A 14991-nucleotide genomic window follows, 5' to 3' on the forward strand; every position below is an offset into this window, starting at 1 on the left:
TATAAACAAGAGTATATAGAAACCAGATAGGGGCCAATCCTAAAGGTAATATACAGGGAGAATGCGTTTAGCAGAGTCCATTAAAGCCAAAAGCCTCTGAGGGAACATTTCTAGCCAGACATGGGACTGTGATGGAGGTAGCCAAGACACTCTAACTCCAGGTTAGCCTCTCAATCTGAGTAATGGACCTGGGTGTTTTCAGACTCCCATGGCCCCTCGCAAGCCCCTCCGAGCCCCCGTGATGAAGTTAGAGAGGCAGCAGGAGCGCTGCAGCAGACAGAATGAGCCGTTCCCATCTCCTGTTGCTGCCCAATGTAATTTCGGATCGTGTTGCAGGCGGAAGCACAACTGACAGAAGAGGAATCTATCGAATTCGGCTCAGGCATCACAATAATATTGAGTCTTGTTTATAAACACACATTCAGGATGCTGCGGGAGTATCATCCCTTTCACAGCGGCGGCGTCGAGCGCCGAGCCTCACGGTCCCGACCTTAGAGGTGTGATTCGATGACATCTGATGCCAAAGATCTGCTGCCAGAGTGTATTGAACAAAAACATGGAGCTCGATGGAGATTTCTTTTATAGCATCTCGATACAGGTTTAATAGACAGTTATAATCTGGCTGCTGAAGCCTTTAACTCAGGGAGGGAGGAGGGTTTAGTTACAACTGATGTAGGAGACACATGGTTCACTCACACTTGGATATGAGACACTTTCTCTCATTGTCTTTTAATGTTTGTAAGCACATGATAAAGTAACAGGATTTTGACAATATTTTTAAAACAATATTAATCTCACCTGTCAGCGCATGTAAAGCTGTGCTGTTAATCGATCAGCCTTCACCTGACGAGTCAACTTTTCCCTCCACTCTCTGTATTTCACCGCCGTCGACCCGTTCTTGGCTCTTTGCTCCAGCCCGACGCCATTGCTATTATAATGCCATCATTCCCGCCTGCCAAACCATAGAGGATGATGTCACTTCCACCCTCGGTCATGGTGGTTTGGGTTTGGCCACTGGTGCATGTGACAATTTGTGTCCTACTCGGAAGCCCTGAAACTTCCACACTTGGCAAGCGGCCCGCGGCGTCCTCGCCCTCTCCCGGCTTCACAGCGCGGCACCCACTGATACAGCTGCATGTTTGAATTCACCAGAGAGCTTTTGACTGGGCCCTCATTCACGCTTATGTTCTTTTTTTAATACTTCCACGCTCAATACCCTCTCTTAGTTCCTCGTCACGCTGTGCATATTCTCAGCCCGTGGCTTTGTAGTCCTGTTGCGAGGCGCAGAGGAGCCGGGCAGGGCACGGCACAGGCCCAGCAGTGGCTGATGTATGGCTCCCGGAGAGGAAACACAGCACAGGCGATGAGAGAATGTGGAAATGTACGCATGGCATGATGCCTGCTGGGCTTGACTTGCTCTGCACTGTGTTTAGACGCGGCCTTTCTTCTTGTGCCAGGTGGGTGGGGGATGAAAGTGGGCACTGGAGGAGGGGGGGGGGTTGTTGGTGGACACAGGCCTGGGATCAAACACCACAGAGGCACTGGAGGGTGGCAGAGGTTGTTGTGGAGGTCGGCGGTTGTGTGATGAGTGTGAGCCGTCGACTGACCGGACAGTTTTAATTCACGTGTGATTAATTATAGCATAAATTGTCCATGTATTTTTCTGGCTCTTTTCCTCCCGTTAAATGTTTATACGTCTTCCAGGTCTTTGGTTTAAGACTATTTTTGAGGCCATTACTGCCCCATCATTAAAACATTACATACTGTGTTTCATTTCCTTTTCTGATACAACGCAAAATGACACATGGCATTAAAGGGAAAATACACCCTGCACTGTTTATTCTATAAACCGACGTTTTCCACAAAAAAACATTTGAGTGAAAAAAAAGGAAAGAAGAGAAAACGGTTGCTAATGTGAGGTATTTATAGTCTGAGTTGAGTTTTAAATTGTTGCTTCATGTGTGCACGTCAGCATATTCAACGGACTGCAGCACTCTTTCACGATGGCCACGTCTGTAATTTGCCACTCAACAGCGCCCCTGTCCAAACTCTGATGCTGCATACTGTATTTGAGGTTGGGAATTTCACATACATACTTGCGATGTGACTTAAGAGGAAAGGCAGATGCCTTGTTTGTTGTCCTCAGAGTGTCTCATTATCCCGGCCCTTACAGCACAGCCATGTGGGTTCTTAGTGGGAACCCCAGCCCAGAGTGTGGTGGCGAGGATGGGACAAACCAACCACCACTCGCAGGCTCCAGCCGGATGGGGAGGGAGGAAGACGACACATCATTTGGAGGTTTGGGTTCTGATTGCTTCCCCTTGTGAGGGACTTAACCGTCCCCACTGGGAATGCGGTCCCTTTTACACCCACGCCTACAGACACCGAGTGGGAGAGAGGTGTAAAAACACACACAAAAATAAGAAAGAAATACAGCCACGAAGCTGACAGATCAAAACAAGTTCACTCAGGCGACGCGCTAAAAACAGCATGAATAAAATGTATGTACAGTATTGCGTTGCAGGTATAAGTCTGGTGACTAAATCACGACGACATGCCAACCAGGGCAAACTCTCGTTGAGATTGTGATTGTGTACGAGTATGACCTTGATCTTAAGGTGAACATCGACTCATTTTAATAACTTGTTTATCCAAATTATTATTATTATTTTTTTTAGAATAGAATAGAATAGAATAGAAATACTTTATTCATCCCCAAGGGGAAATTGTTTTAACAAAGCAGCAATACAAACAGTATTATAAACATAAGATGTAAAATGTGCAACAGTAAGAAAAGAAAAAAGTGCAATAATAAAGGAGTGGCATAATGGAGTGCAATGTCATACTGTAGAAAATGTGCATTGTGCAAATGAGCAGTACAAAGGTACCGACATCTCTTTAATTGTAGTGGATATCAAAGGTGATTAGTTTTGTACCAACAGTAGATCACATCAAGCCCGGTGTTTTTGTTTGTTGTTTTGCTGTGTGTATATTGTGTCCCGTGACGACACGAGATTTCAATATCTAGCTAATAAATCAATATATATGCGCCGTAAATTTGTGTGAAAATATTGGCTGGTTCAGTAATAAGTTATTGTTGTGTTCACAGCTTTGTTTTAACGACCATAAAAGACTGAAATGTGTAACTTTTACATATAAACAAATGTCCGTTGACAAATGTGTTCACAAAATGCTGATTCACTGTATCAGTTCCATACGACTCTACCTGTCTTCCTCAGTAGAGCGGGTGCTTACTGCACAGAAGTAAGGACATAGGGAAGTTTTATTGTCGTTGTGATTCCACAACATAAAAGTAGGTCAGTGATATAAAAAATAAACAGATAAAATAAAGTGATTTGAAGAAAGTGAGACGACTGCACGCAGGTTGGACTGAAAACACAGAGAAGCTCCCATGAAAAGTTCTGGGAGTCCAGCGACCGAGGCCTCGCGCCGCTCAGGAAACGTCTGTGAGATTCAACCACGTTTGAAAGCTGAGAGAAATCCGTGGGTCGGAATTCACAATCAATGCCTTTGTCAGCCGCTTGTGATCCGAAGCAGCTGAGCCTCGCTGGTCGTCGTGGTTACAACGAAAATTAATCATTCCAATTTAATTGTATCTTATTTCATTCATTTACTTTAATCAGAGTCAACGAGAGGCGCCAACGTTTCCCCTCACGAGTGGTCGTCTGCTCAAGAGAGCAGAACTTTGGAGGAGGCCGTTTTCAGCTGGCACCGTCCGGGGCAGAGAGGTCCACACCGCTGCGTTTAATGAAGAGATTAGAGCTCGTCTCAGACGAGCTGCTCAGCCTTTTGATCTTTAAAGTCCTGCAAATGAAGTCGACGGTGGAGACAGAGACAAATCACATGTGGTATTTGGAAAAATCATTTACAACGGACCGGCGTTCCAAACTGATAGGGGGTGAAAAAGGCTTGATCTTCCTTAGATCTGTAAGTCTGTGTGGGGTACAAAAAAAAAGAAAAAGAAAGAGAGATTGGCTTGGGTTTCCCCACAGACTAACAGAAATGAATTATTTCAAAACAGAAAGAAAAATCCACTGTAAGCAGGAGGCTTACAGGTCAGTGTGTGGCTGTGATCGCTGAACTGTCCCGGGCCGGTGAAGAGTTATGACCTTCGTCTGCTCCATTAATTAACAGCCATTCAGACAGGAAACCAGAGCCAGCGCTGCAGTCCACTTTTCATGTCTCATCTCATTTGCCTGCAGAAACCTCATTTTTCACTATTTACTGTATCACGTGCAGACTGTGTGTAAACGACGGAGAGGAAAAAGGTTTTTGAAGTGCACAACAGTTTGCTGTTGTAATACGCGAAAGCCTCGTGCGCTGTCACGATGTGACGTTTGAAAGGTGGCCTTGTACAGCCACACGTCCGGGCGTAATAACAATAATAATAAAGAACCTCGGGGGACGCTGAGAGTGGGAGGAAAGTGGACGCAAGTGTTTTATGATGTGGCGGTGCCACGAACAAAGCAAATAATCGCCACGCACAGAGGAGCAGGTAGTTTCACTTAACCTCTGCGCGGGGTTGAGCGCCAACGTAACGGGAACCACATGTCTGCAGAACACATCAGATAGAGGAGGTGAGACAGAGACAGAGAGAGCGAGAGTGATTATTTCTAGAAAGAGACCTCCAAATTAAAAGTGCAGGTGTAAGAGAGTGACACACTTAATGGCGCTGTTGTTACACAGTAGCTGTGCTGCTTTAGTCGCTCACGTTTCCCCCGGATCACGGCACAAGCGGTAACACGCAAAAGACTTGAGACAGTCACAACTCTGGCCGGACCTACATGGTCAAAGGAAAGAGAGAGCATGCATCTGATGGACTGTGGTCTGCTGTTTACTGGATGTCTGTGGCCTGTGGCTTTGTCTCCCTCCCATTAGCGTGTTTGGTGTTGTTCACGTGCCGACTGGCCCCGCAGTCAATGCTCCTCATCGGTCGGCCACTCCTGAGGGCCAGCGCAGAACCCCCCCGAGAGGGTGTAGGATGAATGAGGTGTGCACACGAGGGCAGAGAGAGTGGGAGCGCGCGCACGCACAGGTATGTGAGGCGCCGTCGTCAGGGTGACGTTGAGGGTCAGGGGCTGCAGCAGTGACCATCCATCTCACTGCTGCCTGTCGCACTGGCAAGGTTGACTTCTCCTCTGGCCAGCGCTGCTATCAGGTTCCTGCATGTGGTTCCACTTAGGCCGCCGGGGGCTCCAGCTCCAGTCTGCAGACAGACAGACAGACACTCAGGCCACAGGACAGGAGTGGTGCAGGGAAAGGCCCCATTGAACCGGCTCCGTAAAACACACCTCATTGCCCCGTGGTGACTCTGGTGTCCGACGGCCTCGGAGGTGGTGCTACGGCTCTACATGGCATGATGCGATAAATCAGATTAGATCTGACACTACAAAGAAGGATTGATGCAGCAGATGAAATGTTTATTTAACCTTGGTCAAATACATTGAACTGTAGTTATGATTTATGGGAGCAGTGCACAGTCTGCTGGTAAAATTACAGCGTTTCTTATGGCACACCCAGCTGTATGTGTTCCCAGCTTCTCCTGCTGCTGTATCGCAGAGTGAAAGCCCGTCCCTCTGTCTCTCATCCCTCCTTGCCCCCCCCCTTCACCACTTACAGTCTATCACTGCATATTTTTATTGATGAGGTCTGACAGCGCCCCAATTCAAATATAGCTTGGGACATTTGATATACACACCCCGCCCTGTAAAAAAAACAAAAAAAAACACACAAAAAAGGAAAAAGAAAAATGTAGCTCAGCCTCCGTCTCTCAGCGCAGAGACTGCACTCCATAACAGCAGGCCCTAATTTCTCTTTCCAGTCATGGAATATGATAATTTTCTTATTTGCAAGAAATATCAATTGCTCAAGGCGGACACATAATCATTGGGGAGGAAAGGAGAAGCTACCTGTGTAATGTGCTTAACAGGCTAACCCATTTAGCCACAGGCACTGTTTGAAAATGAGAAAGTGCTGATGGTCAAAATCAATTTTCCCTGTGTCCAAATTACTCCCTGCCCGGCTTAGGATTTCACCTAAATGGCCAAACCTTAAAACACTGATACTAATTCTATCATATTAGAGCCTCGTCATATCGTTGAAGTTATTGCTAATGCTATTTTGCCGTATTTATTGACGTAGCTAGATGACTCGAAAGGCCAGAGATCAGAGTTCTATTACTGCCTCTGTTTGTGTGTGTGTGTGTGTGTGTGCGTTAACATTTTAGCATGTTTGATGCGTCTGAATGAAAAAGCTTTTATTGTTTTATACAGTTTGAAAAGTTTGTTTGTGGCTGTCACGCGAAACCCTGAAGCTAAATAAAAAACTTTAACTGTGAAAAACCCCCCACAGAAGATGGAGGGTAAAGATGAGGGTCATGAGGTGTTACAGTACGCCACAGTGTCACCTTTAAAATACATAATTAATTTAATAAACTTTAAATAAACAGGGATTATTATTATTGTTCTTTGCCAAGATCAAGAGTCAGGGTGTAACCTTGTCAAACACACTCATTGTCTTCATATGTTATTATAAGCCGTGCAGTGAAACTACTCATTGATGGTTTACTTTTAAATTTCATAACTCAGTCCGAACTCTTCTTTGCATGCTTGATGAGAGTCGATGTGCCTCCTACGCCTTGTAAGGTATGAGATTACCACTTAGAGTAAAGCCTAGAATAAAGACCGTCGGCATGGAAACAGCTTGTTTATTAACGCCTTTAATCGCATGAAAGAAACCAGGGCGGTTGTCCTGTGTTTGTTCCAAGCTAAGGTAATTATCTCAAGAGAATAAGTGACTTAGAAAGTTTTAAACTACTCTTTCCACACACACACACACACACCTAGCCTGTCACTCATGCTGCACGTCTCTGCCTCACTTTTTCCAATTATAAATCCAGAATTCTCTTTTTGCTCTTTGCAAGAAAATATTTTCATACATTAGCACTTTCATTTGAACCCAATTAAAATGACCTCTTTTATTTTTGTCTAACTACTATATAATTAAGATCTAAGAAAGTCAAATAAATAAACTGACAGTGCTTATAGTGCTTTTTTTTTAACTTTATTTGCAATAAATGTGCAGTAATGTTTCCAGGAAACTTCTTCGGAAATTACTGGTTACATATAAACTCCATTCGTGTAATTATTAGGAAACAGAACCTGAGAACTTAATAGTTACCTAATTTTGTCAGTGTGAGGTTTTTTATGTAAGTGACAGAAGGAGAGAGAGAGGGAGAGAGAGAGGGAGGGAGAGAGAGAGAGAGAGAGAGAGAGAGAGAGAGAGAGAGAGAGAGAGAGAGAGAGAGAGGGAGAGAGAGAGAAAGAGAGAGATGGTATACGTTCATCTTGATGTACATTTAGCTTTAGCTCTAAATTTAATTTAAGTGTTTATGTTATTAATGTTCTACCATGTTTCATGTTGCATGTTTCTGATGTACGTGACAATAAAGTTGAAGTTGAAGTGACTACATGCACATCCACAACATTATTTAATCTACATGTAGAGTCACCACAGTCAGGGTCTCTGGTCCTCAAGATGCAACGTGATCTTAGGACGTGATCTTAGAAGTGTCTTAGAACGTGATTTTAGGACTTGATTTTAGGATGTGATCTTAGAAACGTGATCTTAGAACTGTCTTAGAATGTGATTTTAGGACATGATTTTAGGATCTGATCTCAGAACGTGATTTAGAACGTGATCTTAGAAGTTTGATTTTAGGACATGATTTTAGGATGTGATCTTAGAACTTGTATTTAGGATCTGATCTTAGACGTGATCTTAGAAGTGTCTTAGAACGTGATCTTAGAATGTGATTTTAGGATGTGATCTTAGAACTTGATTTTAGGACATGATTTTAGATCGTGATCTTAGAACTGTCTTAGAACGTGATTTTAGGACATGATCTTAGAACGTGATCTTAGAACTGTCTTAGAACGTGATTTTAGGACATGATTTTAGGATGTGATCTTAGAACTGTCTTAGAACGTGATTTTAGGATGTGATCTTAGAACTTGATTTTAGGATCTGATCTCAGAACGTGATTTAGAACGTGATCTTAGAACTGCTTGTGATAAGATTTACCCGGGCCTGGAGCTCGTGCTTTGCCTGGGATTTGCTGGGATTTGCTGGGACAGACTTGGTTTGTCTCTCCCTGGACTTAAAAACAGCTCTGGTCAGAGCTATAGATCTGTGGATTCAGGGTGAGGTTGGCTTGTGGCCATGTCCCGTCTACCTGGGCTAGCCACATCATAAACAACAGCTGTGTGTGTGTGTGTGTGTGTCAGGTCTGCTGCTGTATCAACATCACCACACTGGCCACGGGCCGGAGCCGCACATAGGTATTATATCCATGAGGCTTCCTGCTGGAGGAAAGCCCTCTAAACACCGAGGCCACTGTCCAGGAAGTCAGGTACACCATCTGACACGCGGAGCACAGGATGAAGGAGAAACATGTTTCACAGTGTGTTTCACAGTGTGTTTCACAGTGTGTTTCACAGTTTAAGGACTTCAGCATGGCCCCTGTATCCTCTCACACATTATTCTCTCGGAGCAAATTCCCAAGGCTGGAGATTACATATCTGTTGCAGCCCTGATTTATCTGTTTGGCCCCGTCTGCAGCTCGGAGCGCAGGTCAGCCTAATAACCTTTGTCAGCTCTTTAGGCGTGAAGATGGTATATTGTAACCATTTGGGCAGAAACGGGCCGGCTTTCCCGATATTGACTCAAACACGCAGAGGGGAGAAGGAGGGGAGGCGCAGAATAAAGTGACACTAATGGAACATTGATGACAAAACAAGGCGCGCACAGGGACCACTTTCTAGCGTTTTTAATTCTTAATGTCGTCGCCTCGGGTTTCAGCATGTCTTGGGCCCCGGACGGATCCGGCACGAGGATTAGGATTTCTTCGCGAGGAAATGGTCACGTGATTTACTGTTGCTGGAGAGGCGCTACAGGTGCCGGCGCGCGAGGAGGGGGGGATAAGATGACCGAAAACTCGTCTGTTTGGAACCGCACCGCGCTCTTCTCCTCGCTCTGGAATCAGCTCTGTCGTGACTGGGCCGGGAGATTGGAGCGTCACCCTATACTTTGAAAACACACTTTGATGGCAATTAAATATTAATATGGGGGAATCATAGCCTGAGAGCTGTATCCACATTACATGGAGCATGCAAATCGCTCCAATCAGTGAGCCAACTGAAATAGCATCTGGAGAGCTGTATAAATAAAACTATGGTGATCTTTAATATCATTAATATAGGCTATACCAACTGCGGAGGGAAAAAATAACATAAATCTGGGAAGCAATTACCGTGAATTTCATTGTTTTGTTTTAATTTGCATATTTGACCTTGTGTGAACTATTAACAATAGAGAATCTGCTAAGTTTATGACAAATGAGGCCTTTTCGTGTCCTTCTTTAGACTAAAATGTCAAATTTAAAGCATTTGAGATGTGAGGAATGCAAAGAGCATGCACGTGGAAATCTCTCTTTATCACTGACATTCAAACTCAGTCATGTGCCTTTTCTCTTGGTCTCTCTCTCTCTCTCTCTCTCTCTCTCTCTCTCCCCTCCATAATCAGGCCTGGTTTCCTCCCAATAGGAAAACATCCCTCTTTCCTCCTCGCCTGCATCTGTCAGCGATTCTGTGTGGGCCTGGACTCAGCTCTGGCTGTGGCCAAAAATATCCCCCCATGGCTCCTCTGAATGGGACCGGCCACACAGACCACAGGCACACAGCCCTAAAAATACAGAGCAGCTCAGCCACAGCGCCTCTCGTTCATTCATTAGCACTGTCAGACGCAGGAGCTAACGGAGGGAACGCAGAGAGGCAGCATGTGTGTGTGTGTGTGTGTGTGTGTGTGCACAAGGTGATGCAACGTCGAAGCATCTGATAGGTGTGTGGTAACGACACCTATCTGTCTACCATGAGACCGTTTCACGTCTCGACCACACCCACTCACGCCTGCAGATAAAAACTTCTCCTGACTGTAATTGAAAAGTGTTGGCGGTGGCGTGGGAGAAATTCATTAGATGCCATAAAACTGTCTCACCAGAGAGAGTGATTGCACAGATAACCATCGTCTCGTCACTTTGAGCCACCTTCAGATCTGACGATGTGAAGGTGTGAAACGGAATTTAATTGCCGCAGAATTATTTTATTATCCATGCGCATTCCTCTTCAATCGGGCACATTTTCCCGCCGCGCCCGATGCCAGCTCGAGCGTTGGGTGGCTGCTCGATGTGTGGCACCGTTACTTTACACATTCCGTTCCTCTGACTCGCCGACAGACAGTGCAGGCCTGGGCCAAATCACATGTGTGTGTGTGTACAGAGGAAGGGTCTATTTGTGGGACTACATTTGCAGAAATATGAAGTTTATATAGATGCGTTCTGTGTTTGTCTGTGTGTGTGTAAGTCTGTGTGTGTGTGTGTGTGTGTGTGTGTAAACAGCTGGCAGAGCCTGCCTGTGGTGCTGTATACACAGAAGTGAAGGTATTCTGGCTGAGGTTACGAGGTGGGTGGGGTGTGCGCTCGGCCTGAATGAGGCATTTAGTGCTGACAGTTAAAAATACCCCGCGCAGGACGAGCAGCGCTGCTGCAACTGATGCTAATCCACTGGAGCCGACCCATGCTGCTCTTACCCCACACACACACACACACACACACACTAACCACCTATTTCAGGCCTGATCTTGGCTGCGGCCAGGAATGCCAAAACTGATGTAAGATAATGGTTAACCAGAGGTATGAGTGCAGGCCTGGGAGTCCTACCACACATGAAGGCATGTGGCTTCTCTCTCTATATTACTGGCACAAATCGAGTTGTTTGAGATTCAAAAAAGTAAACAGGGCCTTGTTGTGCAGCGGGATAATGCCGTGACGCTTTCGTCCATCCGCACTCCGCGTTATTAGAGGCAGAGGATAGATTTATGGGGTGGGGGGAAAAAAATAGAAAAAAAAATTGACGGGGTCACGTGACACGTGCCACAAAATGGCATCTCAGGTCATCAGAGAAAGACGAGCGTCAAGATGTAAACAAAAAATAATCCGCCCATCTGTCAATGCATGAGCCAATTAAAAAGACTTGTTGTTTACAATAAATATTTCTCCACGTGAGTACATTTACTGAATGCATACATGCATAAATCATGTGTTTGGAGCTTCACGCTCCTCAGAGTTACAAACTGTAAGTTCCCGTTGGCTCCGGCTCAGCTGCTTATACATTAGGAATGAAACAACAACTTAATTCCACTGATTCAATCTGGCCATTAAATCATTTTAGTCAGAGGCAAATGGAGAGCTGTTTGCTATTTATCAGGCTGAAAGGATTCCTCTCCATCATTTAATGATAGCATTACAGTAATATAGGTGTTTACGATAGGTGTGGGGCTTATTTAGAGTTAATAAAACATTCTCTTTCCTATGTAATGAAGGATGCTGTTTGACATAAGTGCTTTTTGTTTGTTCTGTTTGGTCTCGAGTGTGAAGGCAGGACCATTAACTTGAGACAAACATTTTTACCAGCGGTTTGTGAAAGCCTTCTCCAAAATGTACCAGAGGAAAAGCCACTGATGCATAGTTTCTCGCACGTCTTTGCTCGACATGTCATGCAATTCTTCGAATCCACTCCAATCCTCCACTAAAGTAAATATATAATATAATAAAATAAAAGAAAGGGAGCTTTATATGAATTTAATACAACGGCATAAAGATGAATTAAAAACAAGCTTGTGCAAGAAGTGCATACAGTAAGACATCAACATGAACTCTTCGTGGAACAGGCTGGGGTACGGTAGGTGGAGCTGGTGCAGAAAAAAGGGGCGCGAGTGTCTCTGCCGTGCAGGGCTGGGTCGGTGGAGGGGACACGGTCGACAAAATATGAAACAGAATGTGTGTTTTTGTGTTAAATTTGATAATGTTTCCCTCGGGTTTCCAGGAGCCCGTAGATTGGGCTGAGTGCAGAGCACACGACGGCGCTTCAAAAAAAGAGCAGCCATTTAAAAGAGTCAGTTAACGGGACCCTGCAAACAGCCAAACCGCTTCAAACGTCAGCCAAACAAGATCCACATTGTTCAATGGCATGCCCAAAGTGGTCATAACCCAAGCACAGGCCCATAAACAACTCCTAATTGGTTTAATTATCATATAATTTTAAAAATATGTTTTAATATAGGGGTCTATCCTCTTATTTACCCAGAGTGAAGTGGAAATAAGACTTGGGCCCTGTAACAAATTCAATATGTTCATTATATAAACACCTTAAAGAGCCGAGGCGGAGAGGGAGAGAGAGTGAACTATAGTCGAAATGTAAAGATTAAATAAAGGTTTTCACTTAAGTGCTGCACAGATGCACAAAAACCAAAACATTTGGTGCTTTGCAAAGAAACCCAAACACGCTGATGAATAGATAGAACAATGGCCAAGCCCACGTTTTTTTGTTTTTTTTTCCTTTGTTGCTGTTTTTGTGAGAGCATTGACTTATGATACACGGAGGGAGGAAACCACCCGAGTGTTTCACAACGACTGTGCCCTTCCTGGATGGAGATATGAACGGCAGATAGGGGATAAGAGAGGAGACAAGGTCAGAGTTGACAAAAAGGCAAAATAAAGTAAATAAACCGTGTGTGGATCGCTGACCCCGAATCAATACTCTGACTTCTCTCTCTGGACCTGAACTGCTGAGTGCTGCTGACACACACGGGGGGGCGGGGGGGCAACGCATGCTCGAAACCCCCCGAAACATGTGAGAACACACGACACCGCAATCACAACACACAGGAATGTTCAGCATGTTTACTTTAAACGCTCTCTTACTGGCAGCGCCACTTGGCACGACAACAATAAAAACATGCAAATGAGACGGCGAGGACGCGTCCGTTCATGTGTGACAGGGCGGAGCTGTGGTTTCATCAGAAACACCTTTTACAGAGATACTACACGCTGCTAAAGTGTGGGGCGTGGTTTGTGTCGAACAGCTGGAGGGAAGTGAATTTCACCTGTTTTGTTTCTGTTTCTGTGTCTGTTACTGTTACAGTGTCTGTTACTGTGTCTGTTACTGTAACTGTGTCTGTTTCTGTTTCTGTTCCTGTTCCTGTTTCTGTGTCTGTGTCTGTTACTGTGTCAGTTACTGTGTCTGTTACTGTAACTGTGTATGTTACTGTGTCTTTGTCTGTTACTGTAACTGTGTCTGTTGCTGTGTCTTTGTCTGTTACTGTGTGTCTGTTTCTGTGTCTGTTACTGTCTCTGTTACTGTTTCTGTGTCTGTTACTGTTTCTGTGTCTGTTACTGTTTCTGTTACTGTAAATGTGTCTGTTTCTGTGTCTGTTACTGTGTCTCTGTTAATGTGTCTCTGTTAATGTGTTACTGTGTGTCTGTGTCTGTTACTGTCTGTGTCTGTGTATGTGTCTGTTACTGTATCTGTTTCTGTGTCTGTTACAGTGTCTGTTTCTGTGTCTGTTACTGTCTCTGTTGTATCTGTTTCTGTGTCTGTTACTGTATCTGTTTCTGTGTCTGTTACTGTGTCTGTTTCTGTTTCTGTGTCTGTTACTGTTTCTGTTTCTGTGTCTGTTACTGTATCTGTTACTGTATCTGTTTCTGTGTCTGTTACTGTCTCTGTTAATGTGTCTGTTGCTGTGTCTGTTGCTGTGTCTGTTACTGTATCTGTTTATGTGTCTGTTACAGTGTCTGTTTCTGTTATGTGTCTGTTACTGTTTCTGTGTCTGTTACTGTGTCTGTGTCTGTTACTGTTTCTGTGTCTGTTACTGTATCTGTTTCTGTTTCTGTGTCTGTTACAGTGTCTGTTTCTGTTACTGTTTCTGTGTCTGTTACTGTTTCTGTGTCTGTTACTGTATCTGTTTCTGTTTCTGTGTCTGTGTCAGTTACAGTGTCTGTTACTGTAACTGTGTCTGTTACTGTGTCTGTGCTAATCCTGTTTTTAGACCTCCGTGGACGATAAAATGTATCGGGTTGATTTCAGATTTCATGAGTGGCTTTCGAGGCTGTGCTTTAATATTCTGTTTTATAGAACGTGTGTGTGTGTGTGTGTGTGTGTGTGTGTGTGTTTTTTACACTTGCATATGCAGTGACTTTACATTTCTATTGGATTACATGAATAATGTGGAGGGAAAAGAACGATTCCTCTCTTTGGTTTGGCTACAAAAGCACTGGGTTCAGAAGTCATCAATTAAAGGATCCCAGTGGAGGTTTTTAGTGGTGCCACAGAGTTCCCATTTTGTGCGTTATATGTGCTGCGTGCACACGAACGTGCTGGTGATGCAAAACACATTTGTGCCGTTCCGTTGATGGACCACTGGCCGTGGTAGTTTGCCAAGAAAATGCATGTCATTTACTGTGTAGCCTGTCCTTTTCTGCATGAACTGCTGCCACATCACAGGACTTTTATTCATTCATTCATTCATTCATTTATTTATTTATTTTAGTAGAGGGAGACTGGCAAAGTCAGAATTTAGCTGCATTGTTGCATTCATATAACAATAAATGTCACACTAATATGTCTTACAATGAAAATGATCCAGAGGAAGAAATTAGTGACAGTAAATTTAACTTGTAATTTTTACACACATAAACCACCACTGCTCCTGCACCCGGGGGAAATGGTGGTTGTGTACATTGCACAGCAGCCCTCAACCTGTCCCGAGATTTGAACCGGTAACCCTCCACTTACAAGCCTAATTCCCTTCCTCTTAGCCATGGGCTGTGTAAAAAAGGAAGTAGATTACCAGCTTGCACTTGGATGTAGAGCTGAAGCTCGAAATCGCAAAATGGCCTACTGCACTTTTCAAATCGCAGGTCGTGCAATATTTAGATAATTAGAACCACAATATCATTGTAGATTAATGATCGTCTTGCCCTATAAACATTTCATTGTACAGACTGAAGGGAACATTTACAGAGAATTCCACAAACAAGAAAAAAAGGTGAAGTGAAGCTCTTTAATGGTTTGACAT

This window comes from Solea senegalensis, linkage group LG11, assembly GCF_019176455.1.
Source record: "Solea senegalensis isolate Sse05_10M linkage group LG11, IFAPA_SoseM_1, whole genome shotgun sequence".
NCBI classification, from domain to species: Eukaryota; Metazoa; Chordata; class Actinopteri; order Pleuronectiformes; family Soleidae; genus Solea; species Solea senegalensis.